This window comes from Ambystoma mexicanum, chromosome 1p (assembly GCF_040938575.1).
Source record: "Ambystoma mexicanum isolate Mex_15411 chromosome 1p, UKY_AmexF1_1, whole genome shotgun sequence".
Taxonomy (NCBI): domain Eukaryota; kingdom Metazoa; phylum Chordata; class Amphibia; order Caudata; family Ambystomatidae; genus Ambystoma; species Ambystoma mexicanum.
This window is the reverse complement of record NC_090921.1, coordinates 1,157,071,883-1,157,099,626: the sequence shown is the minus strand read 5'-3', so window position 1 is coordinate 1,157,099,626 and position 27,744 is coordinate 1,157,071,883.

Here is a 27,744-nt window from a genome sequence, read left to right as displayed (position 1 = left end):
CAACAATGTGTGATGATCTTGCTGGAGTCATATACCATCTGCACATTGATGGAGTGGTATTGCTTGCGATTGCAGTACACCGCCTCTAGGGCATGGGGGACTACCAATTCGACATGGGTGCAGTCGAGGGCACCAACGCAATTGGGCATGCCTGCCAGTGCATGGAAGCCTACTTTGCTGTCTGCAATCTCCTGGGCAGTCCGTGGTAAGGATATGTGGGTACTAGCATGCTTCAGGAGGGCATTTGGGTCAGCATGCATGAAAAGAGTGGTTGTGATATGCCATGAAACTGGCCCACTGTGTGCTGGTAGGTGCCTGTGGCCAGGAAGTGGAGCACAGACACCACCTTTAGTAGGGGGGGAGGGCAGTGCGTATTTCAATGAGGCTGACAATGTCGTCATGTCCACAATGGTGGTGATGGTGTCCCGGTCCAACTGGTACAGGGTGTGGATCTGCTCAGGGTTTAGATTGAATAGACTGGGTCTGATGCAAGGGATTGCTGGCTGCCTATGATGTACTACTGGCTGCACTGGTGGTAATTGCTGGGCCTGTCTCACCCTCCTTCTCCTCCTGCATCTCCTCTGTGCTGCCTGTTTGCGTTAGCTGTAGCTGTTGTTGTAGTTGGTGTTGTTGCTGTAGTTGTACCAGTATAGGCATGTCCTCCATCCCCATGATTGCAACAGCTTGTGGTATTATTTTGGTGTAGGAAGGGGTGTGGTGTGTGGGTCTACTCCTTTTATACTGGGACCGGCTCCATTGACTCCACCTGTGGTGATTGTTTGCACCTGTGGCAGTTGCCTTGACTGCAGGTTGCTATTTAAGGGTAGTCTGCGATGCCTGTATGGCCACCATCATGCAGGCCCTAATTACCGCTTTCGGGATGCCGGTAATTGCATGCCCGCATAGGTTGTGATATCCTCCTATTACCGGCATCCTGGTATTTACTCCACGAACGGGCGCGTGTACTCACCCAAGCCGGTATTAAGGGGCATGGTCAGAGGTGGTGGCAGTATTGGTGGGTTTTTGGGTCGTAATGGCCCGGACCCATTAACGAGGCGTTAATACCATTCCGCCTTCCTATTTTCATTACCTCCTTTCTCGTGATGAGGCCCTATGTTTCAATTTTATTAGTCAGTTAGTCTGGGTCCAGAGGACCTTGCTTACACAATCTATGAGGGGAGACAATCTATGCAGGGTGTCGTTCCCTAGTAAACATGGTGCTCCCTCTGGAGTCACAACTATGACCGGGTGCTTCACCTTGTGTCACCCAATTTTAATGTCTAAATCCGCAGTCCCCTCCACAGGAATTTCCTTCCCATCGAAGTTCTGAAGTTGTCCAGGAAGAGGGGTGAGATGGATTTGGTATTTTCCCCCCTTCCCAAATTCAGCTGATCAAAAGGTGGCAATTGGATATGGGGGAAGTTTTGGGCTACCCTGGTTCTGAGTCTGGGCTGCCCCCCCTTTTTGTAGGCAGTCACCAGAATCGGTTTGACCAAGGTGATTTTCTTGCTGGTCATTCTGGGGTTTGATGGTGGGTGGTTTTAACTCAGTCCCCCCATCTACCCAGTCTTGATCAGGATCTATTGGGACCCATTTCTCTTTGGGAGGAGTTCCCCCATCCCTGAAGGAGAAGATCTTTTTCTCAGAATCCTCTGAGGACCCATCTCCTTCAAATTGGAAGATTTGCACCTCCTCCACAAAATTGGCCTTTTTAGGCTCTTTATTTCTCCTACCCACCCTCTGTTCCTTAGGTTACAGATTTTCAGGGGCAGGAGATTTTGGTTCCGGTTCCTGGGTTCCCAGGGGCTTTCCACAAGTGGGGAAGGAAGCTTCCTCTAAGGCTTTACACCCCTCTTCCCCCTGTGCCTCCTACCTGGGAACCGGTGTGTTGTCAGGGTTCTTCCCCCGTCATTGTTCTGGAGCACCATACCCTTGATTTGAGGAGTTCTGAATTGCAATTCTCATCTGAGGGTTCTGTTGAGCCCTCAGCATGCGACCCAGATCCTGTGCCATGTTCTGGACCTGGCGCTCCAGTTGGGACACCCGCTCTGGCTGCTATGGAGTTCTCTAATCTACCCTTGGCTGATCACGGGAAGGGTAACTGTCCCTTCTCTCGTAATACCCTTGGTTTGGATAGTTTTGGTACCCCTCCACCCTTGGCCTCTCCTCTCCCGGATTGCGCTGTTTGGGCTCAGGAAAGAGGGGATAGAAAGAAGGGTTGTTTTGGGGGTTAAGGTTTGGCGGGTACTGGGGAAAGAAACTTGGCCCGCAACTTGAGAGATTACTTCCCTCCTGGAGAAAGTGAGGAGGGAAGTTCCCTGGGTTGGCAGCTGTCTGGTTGGATCCCCCCCTTGGGCTGGAGGAGTCCACACATAACCCAGGATGGGTCTGTTGCCCTTGTAATGGTGGCTGATGTAGTCAGGGGTATTAGGGGTCCCATTTGTGGTGTTACCTCCCTGACTCCCTGTTTGGGATTGGCCTGAGGGCCTTCTGGGTCTAGGGTTTGTAGGATTTTGTACGGGAATGTTTTAGGCCCCCCATCTCCAGACTCCAGATCTAAGATGGGGGCAACCTTCACCTCCACCACCTTAGCAGCAGTAGGGGTGTTGGTTGGTTTTGGGCTTTTGTTAGTATTTTTTCTTTCTAGTGGATTCTGCACTTCGTAGATGCTAGTTGCTTGTTCAATGACCCATTCTAGTGATCTTTTCTCATGAAAGTCCCTTACTAGCTGGGTCATAATATCTTTAGGGAGGGCATGGAAGAAGGTATTGACAAATTCCCTACTGTCAGTGCTCACCCTCCTGGTGGTCTGCGCAAAGGCACGTTTAAGTTCTTGGACAAATTCTTGTGGGGCCTGGTCTTCCCCACATTGCAGGTTGTAGGCTGCCTTGTGGGCCTCTTGAGGGTTTCTACGAATAGAAAAATGCTCCAGGATGGCCGCCCTATAGGTGGACCATCTTGAATGGTTCTGATACTCCAGCCTCGCAAAGAAACTGGAGTACTCAGATGAAAATGTCCACTTTACATACTGAATACAGCTTTGGCTGTCCTTCAGGTGGAAAGTCTTCATCATTTGCTCAAACAATTCAAGGTGCTCCCAAACTGAATATTTGGCATTTTTGTGGTAGGGCGTGATGACGCTCCTAATAGCTTTTATTTGCTTCAGGGGATCCTTGAGTAAAGCTCTCTTAACTTTGTTGGCCTTTTTAGTTCTGCTCACCCTGGTCCACTCATCCTCTGACTCAGAGGCACTACTACCAGAGGTGGCTGTCTGATCTTCTAGGCTCTCCCGGATGCTGCGAGCTTGGGAATGGCTGGCAAAATGTGGGGGCCTAGTCTCTTGGGACCTGTGGCACTCAGATGAGTCTTCTGACTCTCCCTTGCTCCCAGGATTGGCTGAGTATCCCCCCCACAATCCTAGCTGGGAAGAGGTTTTTAAAATGCTCTTAGTGGGCCTAGTCTCATGGAATTCCGCACCAAATTTCACTGACTGATCTCTAGGTAGGTAATATTTCTGAGGATCCAGTTCTCTGATTCTCCCCTCACTGGAGTTTCCCTGATCAGAGAAGATGGCCCTAGCACTTGGAAGCCTGTACATAGATGCCCGCCCATCCATTTCTGGGAGGTGCTGATCTATTAGCCCCATATTTCCCATTGTGTTGACGTCTACCATCCCTGTGGCCCTTGGTTCATATGAGCCAGTGGACATGGGGGTGGCAGAGTCCATGGAATTGAAGAGATTAAAGTCCCTGATGCCAGGGTTCCTGAGGTTATGCTCAGGGGTTTCTCTCTCCCATCTTACCTCATCTCTTTCAGCCCCTACTCCCTGACGCCATGCCAGAAGCTGACCCTTTTGTTCCTCTATTAAGGCCTTACTGGTCTCTATGAGCGATTCCTGCATGGCTATCTGTCTATGGAGCTCTGTCATTCTTTTCACAGAGAGCCTCCTGGTCTCTCTGTGCTTCCTGCCTGAATTGGGAGTATTGGGCCAATTTTTGCTGCGGGAGACTCACCTCCTAAGTTTGGTCCTTACTGGCCTGATTATTCCTTGCCAGAGCCTCCTCTACCCGCCTGGTGTGCTCTAACAGCTTTTGGTAATCCATTTTGATTTCACCCAGTTCCTGGAGGGCCAGGTAATTTTCTTCTAAGTTTGTTTTTAAATGACTGACTTCCTGGCCTAGGGCATCTCTCTTCTGACTTAGAGTGCCCCTTTGTGCAGCCAGGTCGTCCCTCTGTTTTTTCAATGCACCCGCTTTCTGGTGCGCCTCATCAAACTCTGCTTGGGATTCTAAATCTTTAATGATTAATGTATTATGTTCCTCCTTTAATTTGTCTATGTGGTCTAGTAGGATGACTAACTGTTCTGTACAGACTCTGTTAAAATTCAATTGCTTCTCCAGCTTTTGTTGACTCTGAGAATCCAACCTTTCTTGACACTCTTTTTGCAGTTTCAGTACCTGGGCGTCTTGCTCTGCATTCTTTTGCAGTAAGAGCGTCAGTTCTTCTTGCAGTTTGGGGGCATAATGCCTATTCTCTGTCTCAGCTTCTTGGCTCCTCTGGAGCCTTTGCTCTGCAGAGTCCAGATTAGTCTGGATTTTCTGCATTGCTTCCCCTTGCCTCTTTGTGCAGTCTACATGGTCTGCATACCTTTTCTATATGACTCCTATGTGGAGGTACAGGTAGGCTGCTATTTTAGGAATTTTGCATTGCTCCTCTTTTATTTTAGGGGTCATGTACAGCTCACTGAGTGCTCGATGTAATGGCCCCTTTTCCTGTCAGATATTAAGGTTGGTTTCAGTGACTTCTTGTTTTATTCCCTGCAGCCATACCTGTTCGTCCTATTCTACCCATTCACCCCTGACAAACAATTTGTGCAGTGGGTGTTCCGTTGCAATATTGATTTCCACTGGGGTCGCCATTCCAGAAATATTAATTTCCTTCGGGCTTATTTCAGGGTAACTTTACTCTTGCAAACAAGCCTGATTTCTAGAGTATTTATTTTCGGGGCGCTTATACAGTGTAGCACAGTACTCACACCACACAAAGTATTATTACTCTGCAGGTTAGACTGCTGTGTTAGCCTGTCACGGGTGGCAAGCAATCAAACCCCGGACTCGAGCCCCCAGATTTGTTAAGGATTTCTATCAGGCGATGCACTCTGCTCCCGGCCTAGTGTACAGCGCAATGGAAAAACTTATTTAAGATATAGGGCCTCATTACGACCCTGGCGGAACAAATTAACGGGCTCTGCAAAAGGAGGCGGACCCGTTAAACCCGTTCTGCCACATTATGAGGTCCCCTTGCGGGACCCGGTAAGGACTCCTGGTAAAACCCCGCAAGGGGAAGAGGGAGGAAACGACGGGCCACTCGTAATCGGCCCGTTGTTTGCTCCCTCTCCCATTGCCATTCAGCCCTATGGGGGCTGAAATGGGAATGGGGAAGGTCTGGGCTCGGGTTCCGGGAGGGAGGAATTACTGGACCCTCCAAACTCAAAATGGCCCGGTAATTCCCCATTTTGGGAACCCGGACCCAGTCGCGATTTCAGTGGCAGCCATGCCGCCAATAGCGGTATGGCTACCGCTGAGGTCGTAATGAGGCCCATAGATTCAATAATTTGAAAGATGTACCACTCGTATCACACCCCTTTTTTAAGAATACCCTGGGTCAGGCTGGACCAGAAATCAGGCTGGTTTTTTAAAAGGTATTATTTATTTAATTAGTTACGATTAAAAAAGAAAACACAATATATATATATTAATAGGTAAACAACAATCACCAAGGGACTAAGTTATGAGCAAACAAATGCAGCACAGAAACTAATTATTTTGTGTTGGTTTCAGATCAGATAGCACAATGGTTAGAAATTCCCCCTGCAACAAATCTCAACCCCCAATAGGCAATGCAAAGAGAGGGAAGGAGAGAGCAGGTACTCAGGAATAGTACAGGTCAAACAGTGTCTCACTTCCCCCTTCCCCCTTTACACAGAAAGAGAAAAATGAATTGGGCTTTTCAACTGTCAGAATGACTTTTAAAGTGGCTGGGCAAGAACTCTATATCTGTGGAAAATGCTTAAATTGTTGTAAATTCCTATGGGAGCCGCTTTGAACAGTTGCACACAAGCATAACCAATGATTTAGTCAGCAGAAAACATTTGAAATCTTAAAATCCAAGTCGGAAGCAGTTTGAATCTATTTTACACATGTAAACATTTCTCAAAATGAAACTTTGTGGCAAAATGTTCTGGGAGAACTGTTTTGCTCTATGGATAGATATGGATGTTAGCTACAAATAGGAGTTGAAATTTCATTTCTAGCACAAAAACTATACGTAGAGGTTGTTTTTTTGAGATAGGTTCAAGAATGGAAAGAGGCTTTAGTTTTTAAAATCAGAAAATATCCAAGCTAAGCCACCAGGACGGCACAGGTAAGAGTCAGGAGTGATTTGCGACTCAGTCCTGGTTCCTCGCTGTCCACCTTGGAGCGTAACCTGTCACTCTAATGAAATTTAATAGATCAAAGTAGACAAACGACTATTAAAAGGATGCTTTTACAGATAGACAGAATAAGATTTCATTACTGATTTAGACAATGTTACTGACTATGGAAGTAAGGATAGTTCAGAGGTTAGGAGGGGACAAGATAATGCATGCAAATGAACAGTTTCTAGCTTCCTGCTAATACTCACAAAACAAAATGGATTTAAGATTTTGGACTGCCAGGATTCTGGACCATCAGGATTCTGGACTGTCAGGATTGGATCTATCAGGGACTGACAGCTGGGCACATCGGACTGGACGGGGTCAGCAAGGCACTCTGGTCACAGCATGGCACAGCACAGCACGGGATCTGCCCTTCTTGGTTCTGAGGATTTTTTTAATTCAGCAGGCAAGCAGTAACAGCACAGCCCGGCTGTATTATGATGCTTCCACTAGGCTTTTTGGGTTCTGTTCTAGAATTTGAGGCCTAGCTGAGAATGATTCAGCTATGCAATTGGCCTTTGCTTTGCCATGTTTCTGGAGTCTGTAACAAGGAAGATGAAGATTTCAGCAGCAGGGCGCTCCGCCAACATCAAGAGGGTCAGTGGATCTGTCTGGGTCTATGTCTGGTCAGCTGTCTCTATTTATGCTATAAAATCACCTCATAAAGGGGGTGTGTGGGCTGTCTTAGCTAAGCTTGCCCCTTTGAGCTGGGATAGGGTCAATACTTCATCTCCGCCTTGCAATTTGAGTGATTGGCTCAAGGTTGGGTGATGTCAGGCTTTATGATTTGCTTTACAATCCTCAGAGACCTCCCTTTAGCCATTGGTCTCCAAGTCTGATTTTATATTAAATGTAAATGTCTACATTGGTCACCTTTATACAAATCACACATAAAGATGCTATATTTTACATAGCAGCTATTCCTCAAAATAGTGGTGGGATCTTGTCTCCCCTTTCTACAGAATTTTGCCCTTTCCGCTATGAAACACACTTTCCGATTTTTCTGCAAATTTACACAAATATGAATGTTTAACATGGGGACATGCGTGTAAATTTTCACAATTCTAACTGTCCTACATTTTGCGTAAAAAATCACATATCTTGCCATTCCTGTCCAGAACATGTCACAAAGTTCTGCCGCCTCTTCACACGTGCAGCCAGAAATTAAATTAACAGCTCTGTCATTTTTATATTTTTAACCATTTTGGATAGCAAATTATACGTTTTTTAAAATGTGTTCTTTGTTCAGGTTCAGCAACAGATGGTCGCTTTGCTCCACCCCTTGGTCTCTCCCTGGAGTCCAGGAACATCCTCTCCTTTGGGCATGTTCCTGCCAAGAGCCATTTACGATCTCCTTCACACCTCCAGTTTCCTGAGTTGGAGGATGTCCATTGTTTAGTCGTGGGCTAACCAGGAATTATCACCTCCCCGTGAGTTTCAGCTGAGAGGAAGGCCCTCCCTCTGGGAAAAAAAACTGTCTTTCCAGTTCTTGCAGCTCAGCCAGGTTTAATTTAATTGTTCAATTATTTTGGCTTTTCCTAAGCACAAAACAAACTTGTTGTATCAAATAACAGATAGAATTCTCATTCAAGATTTTAACCTATGGGATCAAAAACAACTGCAATATGGGTTACTATCAGTAACCTGACTCTTATATTGCAAACATTTGACTTTTAGTTTATAACATGTTAAAGTTTTTACAGATCCACAAGCAGGGCACTTTTGCTGTGGAGATCTCTTTATGCTCTTAGCCTTTTAGGACCTTGTAAGTTCACAGTGATTCTTTAAACTAAGTGAATTGTAGCACCCAGCAAGAATTTTGAATATTTGAAAGGTGTTCCGTACTGGCATTTTGAAGGTTCAGCAGCAAAGAAAAGGTGATTTAAAGCAATATTGGAGTTTCATTTAGCAAAGCACTGCTTTTTCCTTCTGCACTCCACTTTCAATTGTTGTGGACCCCAGTGACACATTTCTGCAGTGAGAGCTCTGTTCCACCACTGACAGCATGCGTGGCAGATTGGGCAGCCATCTTTTTGTGCATTGAAAAGTGCGATTTTCAGGGGTTTTGGCGCACACAAGGGTTTTGCGGCCATTTTGCTGTTTCTGGCAGCAGCATAGCAGAGCAAAAGTGGGTCAATACATCCCACAATACTGAACCGTTGCCACCATACGCTCATTTCATGTGTTTCCTTTTTATAAAAAAATGACAGTGATAACGAGTGTTGTTAGACCCACAGCACAATGTCTGTGTGTGTGTGTCGAAAGTAAAAAAGTAAAAAAAGAACCCTCATGGGGGTCCCCTTGGATTGCAAGAGAATGCAGGAGTTCTTTTGCTAAAACGTGCAACATTGAAATGTGACCTGTCTAGCGCGGTTCACGGCTATGTGCACCTCTGCCTGTTATTGCAATGAGGGTGCATAGAACTGGTAATTGTGAGAAAGGGCATAGTAAAGGCTAAACAGGGAATATAGCATTGAATGAGTGAGCATAAGGGGTGTTGTTTCACAGCAAAATTTGCTTTGCCATTTCTTCTCGTCTTTTATGTCTGGATTTCTAGGGGCTCTGGAAGAATGGCAATAAAATAAAGTACAATCACAGTTGCAATGTATGGGGCATGGTGGAGACATGGCACTGTAACAGTGCGTGATTACTGCCATCACAAACCTCTGTAAAATGCACACAGAGAAAGTGTGCAGTAACGTAAATCCATAATTATGCATACAGAACTTCAGCCTAATACATTTTAATCCTAATACACATGTGATGTAAAGTTGTAATTACATAACTTCGTCAAATTCCATGCTTGTATTGGGTGGACAACAAATTGCAGTATACAGCGTATTGAATCATTGCCGACTACCTCTGGGGCACAAGGGCAGATCAACTGCACTGTAAGTTATCTTTCCTTTTTTTCTACAATTCCATAAAATGTCTGTTCTTGGCACTAATCATGCTTCCCGCTCAAGGCTGTTTTACAAAGAGCACTTTTCCTGTTGAACAAGAGGTATGTTAGGTTTCACTTTCCGGAGATGATGCTGGAAAAAAAAGGATCCCAGCGGCAACGTGTTTCGATTGCATCATGCATTTCTGAATGTTGGTAGTGTCATTACAGTGAAGTTAGTACGACGTATAAGGAGAAATGACGGTGACATACACATGCTGCACTGAATGCACAGATGGAAACATACATAAAATGTGCATTTACAGTCCCTATAGAACATTTATGTGTGCCGTGTGTTACCAGGCAATGGTGGACGATGGCAGACTTTGTGTGGGCTGGATCAGCACACGTGGGTGGCTGGGCTATCGTACGCAGTTTGGTGTCTTGCAGCATGAACATGTTTGGGACTGTCATTGGTTGTGGGCACGGTCTACAATATTGAGTGCATGGCTGGAGCCTGTACAGTGTACTGGGTGTAGTGAAGCGTGTAGGGCATAGGAACAAGCTGTGTAATGTTTTATAGGTGTACATTGCAAATTGTGACATTGCTATGCGCATTGCAGAAAGAAGTGCACACATTGCACTGTGGACATTGTAGAGAAGTATGATAGCAATAATTTCATACTTACTGTTTGGATTGGGGCGGACCTGTGCTGTTTTTTGTGTATGGAATGTGAAATGTTGTAGTACTCGTTGCTGCATTATCTGTGGGGAAAGAGAACAGAACATGTTAGATGAGGTATTCCGTTACTTACAGTTCAACATATTGCATATATTTATTTACTTTTTGGACTCTTATAACTAGTATTTCATAAGTACTATGCTTTGGACCAGTGTACTGTGCAATGTGTGCAGTTCCTGTGATTCTTTGCATAATCATTGGTTCTGTGGTTAAAAAAATTCCATGCTGGATTAAAAAAAAAAACTTCCAAATGTCATTTCGACTATGGTGCACAACGATTTACAGTAACGTTTGCAGCGGCTACAACAATTTTTAAGGTGTGTTCTTGAAGTAGGAACTAATCTAATGGTTTACGATTTCTGGCATATACACGTTGGTAGGATTCGTGGCATTGTATAGTAGTTGGTGTTTTGTAAATGTTTACCTGCTTCCTTTTTTGCAGCATAAATTCTTTATGCATTTGTTTGGTCCTTTTTTTTTGTCACGATTCCGGTGTGGCTACAAGGCAGATGGGTCAGAGCCAGGAGGATCTCCCCCTATGACAGTGTAGGGAAATGATGGGTTTGTGCGATGGCTTGCTGGCAGAGGTATAAATGGAACAAGGCGGCAACCCATCCCAACATGTCTGCCAAAGAGGAAACCACTGTGGAATTTAAAATGGCACTGGATAGATACATGGATCTTTCATCCTTGGTGCTCTGCTGCTGACAGAGAGTGATCCGCGGCTAAAACCATACCACGGGCCACACCCTGCACTTAGCGTTTCCTCTGCTTCCTAACAGGCAGTGTTACGCTTACTGCTCCTGTTTCTTGTGCAGCATTATCACCCGGAATTGGAGAACTACTTGCCCCGGCGGGCTACTACTTCATGTTCGGTCTTGATCTTTACCTTGACCTCGGTAGACTTGTGGCGTCCCTTCCTGGTAACCCGGTGTCTCCGGTCCTTCGTCTGCAGTCCACAGTAATCACAGCTCCTGGGAACCTGAAATCAGAAAACAACAATAGGAAGAGACTGAAATACCACATACCTCCCAATTCCCGTACCCGGTTTAACTTAGACTCGCTTGCATACACGTTCCAGTTTCACTTCGCTCTTTGTCCAGACAGCTTGCCAGTGTTTTGCCTATAAGTGAAGAAATAAAGAGACTATTAATATTCAACGCATCAACAAAGACATTGTACATACAAGCTACATTTTACATTGAGAAGCAGCAATGATCTAGAATAACGCCTCACCAGATCTCACTTGCTCATCATCCGTATCCAGTGTGTCGCAGCTGGTCTGGACCACTAGTCTTCAGTGAAGTAACTGGAGTTGGAAACCTACCAGCTAACCTTGGACTTCAGTCCTCAGTTCATTACGGTGATCAAAAGATGTGACGCGCCAGCCATCCACCTACCTCAAGGAAAGGGAGAGATGGGAGGTGGGAGAGAAAGCAATATAAACCAATACTAAATACATACACTTACCTTTATCCATACCCCTGAACACCATTTTCCAGAGAAACTAAGTTCATCCAGGTCACTCCCAGCCTCACGGTCCTCTGGAGGTTAAGCCACTGGCAGACCGCTGGGGAAGGGAGTGGCTGGGATATTCTTCAGTTCAGAGTTAACTCGAGTGAGGGGGCAATGCGTCCCAGGGAACTACTGGCCAATCACCACTGTGCCTTTTCTGCTAAAAATATTGGACAAAGCAGCTTACCTACAAGTCCAAAAATTCATCGAGGACAATCACCTTCTTGGTCTCCCGCAGTCTGGCTTCCGGCCCAGGCCTGGCATGGAAACAGCTCTGCTTGACTTAAAAAATCAAATGGATGACCTAAGAGATGTAGGCAAAACTGCGCTCCTTCTGCTTCTGGACCTCTCCACTGCCGTTGATCTGGTGAACCACAAGACCCTATGCCATCACCTCTCCACTTCAGCCAACTTCTCCCCGAGGGCTTGTGCTTGGATAACTTCCTTACTACAGGAAATAGTGATGAAGGTATTTTCAGAATCTTCATGTGCCAACCCTAGTATCATCAAGTGTGGGGTCCCACCGTGCTCTTGCATAGCTACCACCCTCTATAACCTCTTTACAAGGCCGCTGTTCAAAATTCTCAATGCACTGGGCATCTCATACATGAACTATGCTGATGACACCTAGGTGCTCATCCCCCTCTCAGGTGATTAGTTATCTGACCTTAACACCCCTAAACCTCCATCTCCTCAATGATCCAATCTTGGATGGCAGAAAACTGGTTATGCCTCAACAGTGAGAAGACCGAACCTTTGCTAATTGGGTCCCCGTACACGCTGAGTAAAATGGATGAACAATACCGCTCCTTCACAGTTGAAAACACCCCTATCGCTGTCTCCAAAGCCATAAAGACACTGGGCGTCTACATTGAACCTGATCTATCCATGAACAGAAAGGTTAATGCAATAGCCTCCACCTCAGCATACCACTCTAAACTTCCCATTGCAGCTAGACCCTTCCTATCCCAACCTAATTGCATCATCATTACTAGGGCCATAATTGGGTCAAGGCTTGACTACTGCAATGACCTCTTTGCTGGCACCTCCCAAAATAATCTGGACAAACTTCAATTAGCACAGAACAATGCCCTCAGGGCTGCAACTGGCATCTCCAGAAGGGATCACATCTCTGATGTCAGGAGGAAGTCCACTGGGTCCCCGTCAAGGAAAGAATTACCTTCAAGACACTAGCATTGATGCACAAATGCCTTCACATTCTCTCCCCTCCCTAGCCAGCTCAAAGAATTGCTCTCCACACCCCTTCCAAACACTCTAGATCTGCCTATACTTACAGAATCACTGTCCCCCTCACCCACAGAGTGCGGGCAGGTGGTAACAGCTTCCCTCCCATAACTGCCAGTTGTTGGAACTCCCTCCTCTTTTATGAGGATGATTGATTCCAATGCAACCTTCAGGAAAGCTATCAAAACCAGGCTTTTCATGTGACAATTTAATAAGTTCTCTGTACTAAGTTTTCTCTCTGTTTGGGCCACATTCGTATAACCCTGAATCAAGCCCTCTTACATTTTGTCTCACAGCGCCTCGTTGCCCATGGGCTGCAGTGCGCTCTACAAATACAAATAAATAAAATAAATAAAGAAAGAACAGTCCGCACTAGGCACTCCTGCAGGGCACCAGAGGCAAGCATTACAATTTTGCAAGTATTGTGGCATTGTACTGTGCTCTGCAGAATTGTGACTGTAGTAACGCACCTGTTGGCGTACTATAACTGCTCATACTTTGGAAGTGTTTCAGGATATGTTTGTAGTACAGTGGTTGTTGAAGGTTGAGTTGGGTTGTTGTAATGCTGCAAATAACATTGTAGTATTCTGATTTCTGTTACATACCAGGTGGCGTATTCTAACTGTTTACAGCGTTCCATTCCTGTAGGGTAGGTTTACAAGCTTGTGCATTTCTGGTTCTACTTTCACATCTGTGTACATTCTGAAGTGGTGGTGTACCACTATGGCTTTACATAGTGATAGTTACATCTGTATAGCATTTGTATGCCTATTCTTAGAGAGGCAGTGACTCATTTGCCTACCTGGTGGTTTCAGAGGTTAGTGAGGATAGTTTTGAACCCTCATACTTAGTACTTTCCCTTTTAATTATCATGTGGAAAATAGTGCTACTGTCATTTGTGTACACATATTGTTTGTCTGAGTGTACTCATAGGGTTCATTGGGGATAAGATTATCCAACACATACTTTAATGAATTTCTTGAATGCGTGCTGTATGCAAACTTGCTTTAGGGAGACAGTGTGGAAGGTAATTCTTTATTTGTGCCTTTACGAGGGTACTGGTTGGTACTGGGGAGTAAGGTATAACAGTTTTGCACATCAATGACTACATTTTGGCTTCAAGAATATTAATTAGGCATTTGCAAGATTTGCAGGTAATCTCTGCTTTGGAATGATGGAAGCATCATTGCATTCCCACCATGAGCATTGCTTTCTAATGTACAGTATAGTGGCCTCCACTGGTATGTGGCCTGTGTGGTAGATTATGGCTACTGTTGAAAAGGTTTTCTTGCCAAGTGATACCTGGCCATGTGTAAAGGCAGTAAGTTTGAAGTTGTTTTTGGTTCCATCAACATTATATCTTAAGAGCATTAGAATTATATATTGACTATGTGAGACTTTATGCAGTGTTGACCGATTATCAGAATTGCACGATGTACACAATATGCTATGGTTTGCATTGTGCACCACTTGCTGAAATAGAATGGACTCACAGTTAAGTATTGCTACATACACAAAGCATTCATTGGGGACTTTCTCTTGAATTAGATGGTTGCAGAGACTGCATGTATGTTTCCACATTTCATTTATGAGTATGTTTTTCCTTTCCAGTATTTGCAGTAGATACATTAGAAATTACTGTGGATCGTCTTGTAGGTTTAACGTGAATTTCACCATTCCAGCACAGTAGTCCAATTCTTGACTTACTCCTGAGACACTGGGCCTCATTACGACCCTGGCGGTATAGTATGGACAGTGCCGGTATGGCACCTGCACTGCCCATAACGTACCGTCTTATTCCGAGTTTCCCTCGCAGGTCCCTGTCAGCCTGCCTTGTCTGACCTGGTGGGCTGTGCGGCACCCGCGAGTGGAACTTGTGATTGCACCAGCACCATTATCAACGGTGTCAGTGCAACCATGCTCGTAAAGAGGCCCACTGTAAATGTTGTCAGGATTACTTACTGCATTTCTGTGAAGGACCAGCATTTGTAAACACAACTTGTCTGCCCCATTTCAACAAATGTTTTGCACAATTGCTGGCATTTGGAATAGAACATTTATTGTGACATTTGCATAGCAATTAACACCTGTTATATCAGAAAATTTGAATGGACCAGTTCCTTCTGTGTCTGAGTACTTTGATGGAAGGGTAGATGGTGTTTTTGAAGAGGCATGTTTTTTGTGTGTGGTGTTGCGTATGTCTTTTCTTTTTTACTCCTTTTGTCTGTGCTTTTGGTAGTCGATGTAGATTTCAATTTCTTTGGTGGGACCGTTGCAAAATCATTTAGTGCTGTGCCTTTCAGAGTTACAATGGGCTTCTTACAACAAATGAAAAGGCACATACAAATTCAGTAACAATTTACATATCAACCTTTATTTACAAACATTAATAGCCGCTGTTCGGAAAGGGAAGTGGGACCAAAAACAGATACATATACTGGTGGATTTCGTCATTTCTACAAGTTGGTTGTTAGGGGAGGAAGAGATTGAGGTCTCATCAAAACGTCTCTCATGACACACAATTTGCAGGGATGGGGGCTGGGAAATGGGGAAGGGGGCATGTGCAGGTGGGGCAGTGGTATTTTATTTTCTCCATAATATGTTCTTGTACAATATTATTCAAGGTGGCCAAATTGTTCAGCAATTCATCCATTTTGGTGTCCAGGCGGTCTACTTTCATATTTACAGCGTTTCCTTCAGTTTCTGTGGCAGTATGTTGCTGTAGAAGAGGTGCCGCTTGTGGTGTACTGCTTTGTATTCTGTATGTTCTGTTAAAGAAAAACAAATGTGTTCAGTATACATGAAGCAATATATTGTAATTATGTTACTTTTCACACTGCGTTCCCTACCTATGGTGTTACTACGATCACTCATTTTGTCATGCAGGACATTTTCCTCCAGCCATTCTAGGGTGCTTGCACTTGCAGTGATTCTTTCCTTTTGACCCTGTGGTGCCTACCAATGGGGTTATCGTCCGAATTCATTTTTTCATGCTGAAAATTGTCTTGCAGCCATTCTAGGGTGGTGCCATTGCTGAGCACAAAAAGAAAACATTATGCTTTCCTACTAGTGTACACTACAGGACCTGTGCAATCACAACATAAACTTTAGTGTACTTACTACGCTGCACCTACGTTCTGCTCTCAGTAGTTGGCATCACTAACTCTGCCTCTTTGTCCTTTGTTGGAATGTGAAGCAGTTGTGCGGTAAGATTACTGAAGGCAGATGTTACTTCTCTTGTCGGTGCATTCCATTATGCTGCATACCCTATACCTTTGCGCTGTTTGTTTTGAAAGTACTGACTTTGTGCACGTAGTGCATTTTCCCTTACCATTCATGTACTTGCTGCTGGTTGTATATGTTTCTTGTGTTAACAATAACGTCCCTTTAACAGTTAGTGAATATATATATATAATACATATTCACTGAAAAAATGTTTCTAAAGGGACGTTATGGTTAAGTTTCACTGACAAAAAGCCATACAATTCAGTGAAAAAAATGTTGTAAAAGCAAAGTTATGATTACAAGTAAAACCGGAAAACCCTTGAAATTCGCAAGTTATGGTACGCTTAGCAACCATAACTCGCGCCACCTCCGTGCACTGCTAAGACTAACACCCAGGACATCAAAGATGACATCACAAATGTCATTGAAGACATGGCTGATGACATCACATAACTGGCCCACTTCCTTTTGTTCACTGACATATGTAAGCCACGTGATTTTGCTCACTAATAGACACAATTTTACAAATTAAGAGGTGCTACGTATTGTGAAAAAACAGATGGTATTTCACTGCCCAGTCCTCAGGGATCCTTTATTCAGGTTTTTGGATCCTGACGCTGGGAGAGGACAAGCGAGGGAGGATCTCCTGGGTGAAGGAATCCGTGAGGAGTCGGGATGGAACACCGAATATTGAGAAATGGTATTCCCCCTCCCATGTTCCAACTTCCTTACCCGATATTCCCTCAGCCTTCATAGGCTGCTGTTGTATTAACACTCTTTCATCTCAGCCTCATCGCACACAGGAAAATTAAACGAGGATCCCTCAAAAAACAAGCAAATCTTACATATAGGGATACAGTTAAAGAAAGGCCCTTTGTCATCAGACACCTTCCAGAGCCTTACACCCACACATGGCATGCAAACCTACCACATCCACAATCCGCCTTGCCCCTTTTCTGGTCATATTGCTTATAATGGAAAATACCACATCTCCTCTAAACCTGTGAGCAAAGACCTCCTTATCTTGACACATCCCAAAACGCTATACCCTCCAAATTGATAAGACACTACAACTCCCATAATTCTCTCCCATCCCACTCTATTTTCTCTACTGAGCTGAGGAAGATCTTCCATAGAAATAACAGGGCTATGAATTCCTATTGGATTCCTCTATATTGTCCCACTAATGAGGCCAGGCAAAGACGACAGGCAGACAAAAACCTAACCAAAAACCTACAGCCAATTAACCACTCCCAGGTGTATAAAGGGAGGCTGCTGAAAGAGAGAAAAAGGTTGCTCTTGGGAAGCCAGGAGGGAGGCTGCAAGGCTGAGTCCAGTAGAGAATCCCTACCAAAATCCCAAGCCCTCATAAAGCAAGACTGGGGACAAGGAGGAACAGTTCTTCCATGGCTGCAGCAGACTCGGAAGTGGAGCCAGGAGCCTATGCGAGTGGCAGAGCGCTTAAAGATAGCGAGGGGAAAAGGTTACATTTTGTATGAGCAGCTGGAAGTACTAAGAGGGAGGTTTCCTTACTGAAGTCCTCGACAAATTATTTGTTTCCCTCTTGGTGAATAACTGCTTTGAGGAGGTTTACTAAATCAGAGGAGACATTCTTGAAAGATAAAGCCAGTGAGTTATCTACAGAACAAAAGCCTTGTTGTTTGAAAGTGTTTAAAGTGTTACAAGGAAGGCTTGCGCTCAACTAAGGGGAGCCAGAATGAATTGTAAAAGTGTTCAAACCCAATTGAGGGAAACTAAAAGGGCAAAGTGTGAGAACTGCATATGAAATTGAATTAATGACAAAGTACGAACTGCGAAGACCAGAATGCATTGACTGAGAAAGTGTTAATTGAATACGGTTCAAGTGATCAGGCATGTTCTGAGGTAAAATCTGTGCCATTTCGAACGTCTTTCACCAAGAAAGCTTCGGGAAGGGTATCCCAAGTTAAAAAGTGAACTATGATTAATTTTATTTAAGAGAAAGAAATCTTGTTAATCTTCTTTGGAAAGACATTTGCAAATATTTTGTGTTTGATTAGTAAAGAATTGTGAATCAAAGTTGTCCTACAACGTGTCAAGCCAAATCCTGCACACAGTCGAAAGTCTTAGATTGTTGAAGCAGAAAGGAAAGTTTGGAAAATGAGATAAAATGGTCCGAGCCTGATCGAGGGAGACCATTTCAGAACATTGTGTTAAAGTGTGTCTGAGCCAGGTGGAGGGGGAGCTGGAATGAACAGTAAATCACCTGAGAAGTTCTATTAGTGAAATCCTAAGAAGAAAGGAATTTTAATGTTTGTCGTGTTGCATCAGGCCCTCTGAAATAAGAGTCTTTGAATGGCAAATAGATTTTGGCACAGAAGACCCTGATGTTGAGGTTTTTGAACTGCATCTTTATGCTAGAGAAACCAGAGAGTTTGTTAAGCTTGAGTGTGCCGCCTTGTCCCGTGCTGATAACGTGGGGAAAGGAATGCTTGAATGCTTGAATATCCTGACATATCATTTCTTGAAGACTTTTCTTTTGCATAACATTGTTTCCCACACTATTTGAATTTAGAAGTAAGGATTGGCAATAGGTTTATTAATATAGGCACTTTTATTTTGACTGACTTGACTAGGACTTCATTATGATTGAGTGTCGTAGCTTGCTTCCATCTTTAGATTTAGGATTTAGATCTAGGCGTTTTTAAAACCCAATTGAAGATCAATAAACACCCTTGAACTGTAATCACTTGTGTCTGTTTTACTGTTTGATACCATGCCTTCCTTACAATATGTACACATTAACCTTCTTGTATGTTGTTAAGGCACTTTCCTTAGGATTTGGCCTCAGTTCATGGTACACATACATGGCGAATAAGCAAGCCCCAAACACACAAATCATTTGTGTACATCATGATGAAGTCTAACGGTACTGTCATTTTTTGTTGCTATTCTTCTTTCCTCCATATTTACGCATTTATGTAGTAAGTCTTCAATTATTAGCTATTCATTCCAGGTTTATCATTGCCGACAAAACTCACAAGATACCATTCATTATTTTACTATCCAAAATTACCAAATAAAAAATATTGTACTTCTATAGTGCATGCTGCTACCATTGTCTGTGTGTGTGTATGATTGGGTTCTTGTATTAACCACACCACTCCAATATTATGTTTGTTGAGATGAGTACATTCTTTAATACATTAAGTAGTTCATGATAGATCACCCAACCACCCCTCACATCTTGTTACTAACATTATAAACAGAATCCCATTTAGAGACTTTTTATCACAATTAATTTCATATGTGATGTCATCCGTGGTGTCATCAATGACATGTGTGATGTCATCTTTAATGTCCTGGCTGTTAGTCTTAGCAGTGCATTGAAGTGACGTGAGTTATGGTTTCTTTGTGTACCATAACTGGTGAATTTCAAGGGTTTTTCAGTTTTACTTGTAACCATAATGTCCCTTTAAAAACATTTTTTCATGGAATTTCATGGGTTTTCCTTAGTGCAACTTAACTAATGTCCCTTTAGCAAGGTTTTTTAAGTTAATTTCATGGGCGTTTGTTAATACAACTTAACAATAACGTCTCCTTTACAAATTTGTTTTAATGAATTTCATAGGCATTTGCAAGTGTCCGTTTAATCTGCTACAAGTTCCTTATATTATACGCCCCCATATGTCAGATATGGAGCCTGCAGACAGCGTGGTAGTCCGTGGTCATCGGGCGGCATTTACAAGGCTCATTATCATAGGGGAGAATCAAAAAAGATGTAACCAGCAAACAACAAACAGATGTACATGAAATCACAACTAATGTTTTTACGACAGGCATATCTTTTTGTACAAACACTTATGCTAAAAAATAATTTTTTAACAAATGTATTACTCATTGCAATGGAATGCAACAATCACAGACCATAACTGTACACTTCATATAATCTCCTCACTCCAACTCTGCATGCAGCTTGAGAAACACCACGTGCTTATTGGACAACACATTCTCACTAAAGGTAAGTAAGTGCATTGTATTTATTTGTCTATTATTAGCTTTCATTATATAAACATGTGTTATAAAACAGAAGCCCTTTTTGTTGTCACAGAGATGGCAAGCACACTTGAATGGTTAGAGGAGAACTTCCCAAAAGAAGAAATTAGAGATGATAACATCTCCAATGGTATTTTTTTGATGTAAACTAATTATGTATGTTGTACACACCTTATTAAAATAATAATTTCTCTTTTTATTACAGTACAAAGTTTTTATGAATAAACCACGCCCTAGTTTAATTATACCCAATCCCCAGAATCACAAACAGAAGCCCTATCCCCAACTGTAAATACTTAATCATCAACTTGTGCAACAAATTAAATGAACTTAGTAATGATTTCAAATAACTTTTACAGTATGTGAAAAATCATGTGATTAACATTTTTCCCTATCACTGTCATTTTTGCACCTGTCCCCCTTGTCCCCAGCAATCATCCCCAGCAAATTCTGAACATTTTAAATAAAGATGCTGTGATTAAACCTCACTTCCTTCCTCCCCTCATAATTATTGTACAAAAGTTCCTGATTCTCCCATTTAGGTTTCCCATCCCGCTACCCCATTCCCATCCCTTTCGTGAATACATATATTTTTGTACTATAAAAGTTTTGTTTACTGTTGTGTAATGTTTCCTTTTTAAAAAAAGTTTCATTATGAGTCAGCGGACACTATGACTGCCCGGGTGTCAGCACTCAAAATGGAGGTACCTCCGGACAGGAGCGATGTTCGGACATGTCCACTTCCGTGTGACATACTTTTAATTAGTGTGCAGACACTGCGCTGGTTCTACGAACATCCAGTGCATGCGTCCTGCAATATCCGCTGGATGGGTGTCCGCGGATGGCCGTCGAGGCCGAGGACAGCTGCGGACGTCATCCTGTGACCGTACCCATGTGGTGTGACATCAGTGTGCTGACAGTGTAAAAGTGTTTTTCCAGCCAATCTAGGGTGTTCCAAGTGGAAACTTTACTCTTACACAGCTCCCAGACACATTCTACATTGATCTGGCAACTATTTACAACTTTTCAAGGCCTATTTTTTACTGGGTCGTCTGCAGGTAGTACGACTGTCCACGGACGGTTCCTCAAAGGGGACCCACCCATTACCTTTCCTCATTCTCAATCTGGCTATCCAGGAGAGAGCACCTGTTTCACTGCTGGGAACATTTCTTTTGCAGAACTTCTTCTTGGAGAACTCTTATGAACTCTTCTTCCCAGCCAGCCCCACCACCACCACCACCACCATCATAATCTGGAGGGCCTGGAGAAGGGAACAGGTATGGTGATACAGAAGAGGAGCATCAAGAGGAAGAAGAGGATGAAGTGGAGGAAGTCCCTCTCACCAGCACTCAGAGTGAGTCCAGGGTGTGGCAAGTTTTCACAACCATTGGAAACATTGCATGGCTCGTGCAAGCAAAGTTCGATGCATTGAGTACAAAGTTGTACTCAGTAACGGGAAACTTGGCTTGTATTCCTATGAGATTACTTCCTTGAGGCACCACACCAAAGTGACCCACCCTACTGCTATGAGAAAGGCGATACCTTTCTCAGGTACGAGCAGGTTGACTTTCTACATCCCATCATCTTCATATGCTCCTGTTACCACAAAGGATACACATTTGGTGCAAAAGATCCCAGCGGCAGCTTCACAAGCCATACAGAATGCTGTTGACCCTTACCATTCGAGGGTCACAGTGCTGTGCATGTACTGTGAAGCACCGGTCTGTAGGGGGCAATTTTGGGGTGCTTTTGAAGCTGTAGTTAAAGAGCATGAAAAACCTAACCTGACTAAGACCATTCCAACATCTTCCTCTCTACACCTGCTTCTTCCTCCCTGTGGTTGGTACACATTCCCTCCCTGCCTTGGCTATCCTGAAATAAATTCCCAAAAATTACAAAATTTTAAAAAACACACCACCTTTCACAATAAAAAATAGAAGTGACAAAAATTGTCAAAGGCTTCTGTGCAGCCTGCATAGTCCGCGGACAGTGCGGTAGTCCCCCGACAAAATTCTAGGAATTGGACAATTGAAATCATTTTAATTGTTTTGTATTCAAAAGTGGTGCTCCTAAAAGAACTTTTTTTTCTGTTTTTGGCTTTTATATTTTTTTATTTTTGGTTTTACAAACTGAACTAAGAAAACATTTCACTGAATTTAATTATTTCTTCTCACTTTCACACAAAACTGCTTCAAAGCAGTTTGAATGTTTTCCAAAAAAATCTGAATACCCACACCAGTTACATGGACTCCAAAAAATGTTGGCCCTATCAAATTAATTGTTCTCATTATAAAATGATGTCATACCAACATCTCGAGCAAAAGCACACACAGCTTTAGAGACTTTGCGCCTCGCTTTTTCCATTTGTGGACAAAATGAACTGGAATGCATCCGCATCTGGACAATGCGTGAAAAAAGTTATTTAGGGAACATTTCCTCCAACTTTCCCAATGTCTCCTTCAGTGCAAACTGCAATGAAATTACCATCATGATCCCCAAACTATTCCCTCCACAGTGAACAATAATAATGTTTGGATGTTTCAATTCAACCATATTTGCACAAAATGTGAGCAAGTCCACCCACGTCATGTCTCGCACTCCATGCCAGAACACTTCCAGTTCAGGGAATCCAAGATGTTTGGCTATTACACAATGCTCAGCATACACCTTCAAACCAAACAATTAACCCAAGAATCACCCAAAATCCAAACACTGTGCGTGCTGAAAGACATTGCCATGGCCATGTTCAATCCTCTCACAACTCCAACTAACAAAACTCCTGCTACCCTCTCTTCCTGTACAACACACAAAGGAAACCTGATTGGTTGATTCTCAGATGTCCGTGGATGCCGCAACTGTCTGCAGTCTCTGCTGTCCCCTTTCCATGCCAGGCAACCTTAAAAAACCTGGATGTGGCAGTCACTGAAAGGAGTCGTGGGGGAGGAAATTAAACTCAATGCAAGATATTTAATCTTTAGTGCTGGCTCTGAAAATAACCTTTTTGTGGTGTTGTTAACAAACACCTTTTTTCCTTTTTTGCTTGTATGTACAATAGTACTGTACACGCTAAATCTACCATTACAATTTTATTATAGGAACGTTTTCACTACATTCCAAACATTGTAAAAGAACATTGCATTTCTGACATCTGTGAAGTGAACTCCATCTTGACAAAAAAAAATCACACCATCACAATTTATGTTGTCATTCTCAAAAGCTGACAATCTTGCAGCAGTTTGTGGACTGACAATGTTTGTTGAACATCTCCATGTGTGCCTCTGATTTATTTCAGAAAACTATTATCTTAGCAGCAGGAAACAGTTCAATTAGGCTTTTAAAGAAATCCTTCAGGGCAACTTGCAAAGACACTGGAGTCACAAACCCCAAACTTTCCCCTCTACAATGCACAAACTCAATGTCTGGACATTAAAAGTAAGCCATACTCTCACAGAATGAAAACAGGCTTGCCCAGTTTAAGTCTCAAACTACATACTACAAAGGTTTCACATCTGCCAATTCATTATTTCCAATGATGCCATGATATTCAGCATACACCTTCAATGACTGAATTGAAGAGTCCCCCAGAATTCGCACAGTCTGCCTTCTCAAACGCATAGCCATATCCATTGTCAGTGCTCTTGCTCCCTTTCCATGCCAGGCATCCACAAAAGACCTGGATGTGGCACATGCTGTCTGCAGACTACTGTGGTATCCCCAGACCACATAGCACATGGGCAGCCCTTTTACCATTTCCACTTCCATGTTCTCAACACTCCTTCATTGCCTGCTTTCAAAGAGTCACGTAGCACTTCCATAACATCTATACCTAACCCTTCCATCTCACTTCAACACTTCAGATGTACACTTTTACTCTCAGAGTACATATCTCCTTTTAATGAAAAGGCATCTACATCATTAACTACTGTGCAACTGTCCAATATTTCTATTTCCAGATTAAACAAGATCTGCATCTAACAAAACATAGTACAAGTATGCTTATATTTAAAATAATGTCTTCAACTCTTTCACAAATATATATATATGTAACATGTTCTTGCAACTTACCCTGTAACAAGCTTCACAATAAGCATATTCTCTTTTTAACCACTCTATCAAATGCCATGCATTGCAGCATTCATCACCTGCTCATATGAAGCAGCAAACAATTACAATGCTCTGCACTTCAAAATCTTTCTATTTACAATAATTTTGATGGAAGTAAAAGAATGCATATGTGCATGTATAGCAGCACAGTGTCACTGTTTCATTAAATAAACCAAAAGCATATACAATAGATCTTTAGACCATTTTTAAGTGGCTCTCAGTGTCTGCCAATTTAATATGTTGGCAGCACATGCATATATCCAAACATCTCCCATTCCAATCTATACATGCTTATAGTCTTTCCTGTTTCCTTTGCGTGCTTTCACTTCCAATTAACTGTGCCCATTATAAAACTCCCAGAATGCAAAAAGAAAAACACAACTTAACTTAAAAATTCAAAACTGTGACACGTATCTCAAATACATATATAAAATGCTGTGCTTCTCAAAATATTTTTTTCGGACGCATTAAGTATACATACACTCCTAACATATTAAACTTCTACACACCAACTGTAATTTTAAAGTGTACTACTAACCTTTTCCAACAACTTTTCTTCTCTTTTACAAAACATTACATAGCTTCTACAAATAGACATGTGCAAACCAACCATTTCTAACTGTCGACCAATTTTATTAACAGTTTTCCCCACCACTGCTCCTTCCTTCATAAATTTCAACCTTGCTTGCTAAAATTACTTTGCCATTACCACATATCCGCACTAACTTTATTTTACAACTACAGAAAAGAAGCACATTACTGGAGAAAACACTGGAAAACGGAATACCCTTCACATACAACAAAGTAAGTACATTAATGTACCATGTATATGTATGTATTAAAAGCAGCACGGTTGGACTACATATAACCCCAGACTACTCATTTGAAACCAACGTTTCTTTCACTCTGGGCCATTATATTCCACCATTCATACTCTTATTATTCCCATCTACACACCAGCATTGCAACACCCACTCTGTTGCTCAAAACAGCACAATCACCCTATAGATTCAATGACACCACCACTTCCTTACTCACTAACCCAAAACTATCACACCTCTGCAGACACTTACTTTCACAGTCTTTCCAACCACACCTAATGTACCACCTCACAATCAAACAGCACTCTAATAATTTCTACAATCACACCCACAAACCCATGCACCATACATGCATATACATTGCACAACTTTCCAGCGCAAACATTTTCTTTTCCCTACAGATACAACAAAAGACCTACTAAAAAACAACTCTGTAGAAAAGTAATAGAAAATAGAGCAGATACGACCAAACCTACACCATATGGTCATCCACTTCTAAAACAATGTATAGAAAACATTTTAAAAAAGAGCTAGTAACCTCACTCAACAAAACTAAACTAGCCAAGACTAAAAAAAGTAGTGCCCCTCTTGCAAAAACTAAAAGTAAACAATTATGTACAAAGAAAAGCAGACCTACTAACAAACCTAACCCTCTATCTACGAGTGTTAACTTAGTCATGGTAAAGCAATCCAAAAAAAATGATGTTACAGAAAATATCCTACTGTAGAGTTCTTCTCAATCTTATAAAAACATCTGAAAAGTCATGATCTACCCTTATAAAGTACCACAGGAGACTAATCCTGCAAGCTCCAACTGATAGCACTTTTCTACTAAAGAGAAAATAGTTTATATTGATTTCAAACAGAAAGAAACCACTAACTAAATTAATCAAAAAATTAAAAACGGCACTTCTAAACATATGCAGTGTCAATATAGCGACCTTTTCAAACTTCTGTGATGGTAAATGGATTCACACAAGCAGCACAGAACCATACTTCAATGAAGAATCTTATAAGCAAGAACAACAAAAAACAATGGCCATAGACAATAATGGTTGAGGGTTTGAAATATTGGAACACACCACTATGGCAAAAGAAACCCTTATACAAAAAAGTCCCCAACAAACTTTGAACCAAATGCTCCTTTCTCCCAAATAAACCCTCCAGTGTACAAATGGATATGCAGCTCAATGTGTAATGTACGGCAACAATCCTTTAAATATTTAAGACAATTCCTCAATCATTATATGAAACTAAAAGACAAAAATAAATTGAAAGTTTTAGGTGAGGCCAGGCTTATTGGTACATCTGGTCTGTTTGGCGACTCGTGTTTCACAATTGAGTCTCTGATGTGGGTGCTACTATAAATATAATGATCCGATGCGGAATGGGAACAGGAACCCCTAAATTCCACACGTTTAGAATCCAAAGAGTCACAGGTCACTGGGTTGACGGTAAGCCTAGAAAACCTGTCATAAACCATCGAACAACTTTGCAAAGAATTGCAAGAAAATCCAGGACATTGCGCCCATTAAATTGAAAACTTATTTTTTATTTACAAATCTCCAGGATTGCCCTCTTGATAACATGTGTTTCGGCCCTCACCGGCATTTCTCAAATCAGGGCTAGATGCAAATACTCAAGTTTTTCCAGTATCAGAAATTATAACAAGACTAAAACAGAGTTGGTGAGTGACCCATATGTCCAATGCCAGATAAGCACAAACAGTAAACAAATAAATAATCATGTATTAAATCATACAGTTGCAATTGACAATAATCCATAAGCGACAAGAAGATCTTCGTACCAAATGTATTCGTTTGGAAAGGATATCGAAAAAAGAAATAGATAAATATTGGGAAAAGGTTTCTTTAGAAAACAATGTCAAGAATGATCAAGTACCACGTGGCCTCAGAATCCTCATATTACCTAACTTCAATAACAATGAAGATAAAGATTTGGCTGAAGCTTAGGAGGCAAACCTTAACAACAGTTGTATGAAGATGATGGATCTGCTAATCGAACATGCTACAAGAGAACACAAAAGAGCCATAGAAGGGATTGGGGCTATTAAGAAGGAAATCAATGAGATGAAGTCCAATGAGGAGACAAAACTTAAGAATTATACAAAAATGTACAATATTTTGCAAATATATCAGGATGAAGTTAAAATCAGAAAATTAAGGAAAAGTTACCGAGATGACCGAGATTATAAAGAAGACAGAGTGTATACATTTCAAACAAAATACGACAGTTACACAAAATCATCATCAAAAAGCTCTACACCCAACACATCATCAGCTAGTTCTGAGGCCGACTCGGAACCGGAAACTGTTGATGCTGAGATGTCACAAGCTAAACAGGATAAAGGATACATGAACCAGATTAAATTATACAAAAGGGGTAATAGAAACCCTTCTCAAAAAACGGTCCGTTTTCAGTTACCACCAACAGTGAATACACCTATCTCACCACAAGGAGGAGAGGAAGGAGGGGGGATGCAAACAGCCGAGGACAAGACACCGGAATAGAAAACAAGAGACAGATGAGGGCCAGTTCGAAGGAATGCAACAGAAACAAATAAACAAGGACCTGGTATTGAATCGCTCTTCAAGACCCATTTCTGAGGATGAAAGAAGGTTGCTTAACAAAGGACTGTCATTCGCACCAGCTACAAGGTTTAATGATATTGACATAC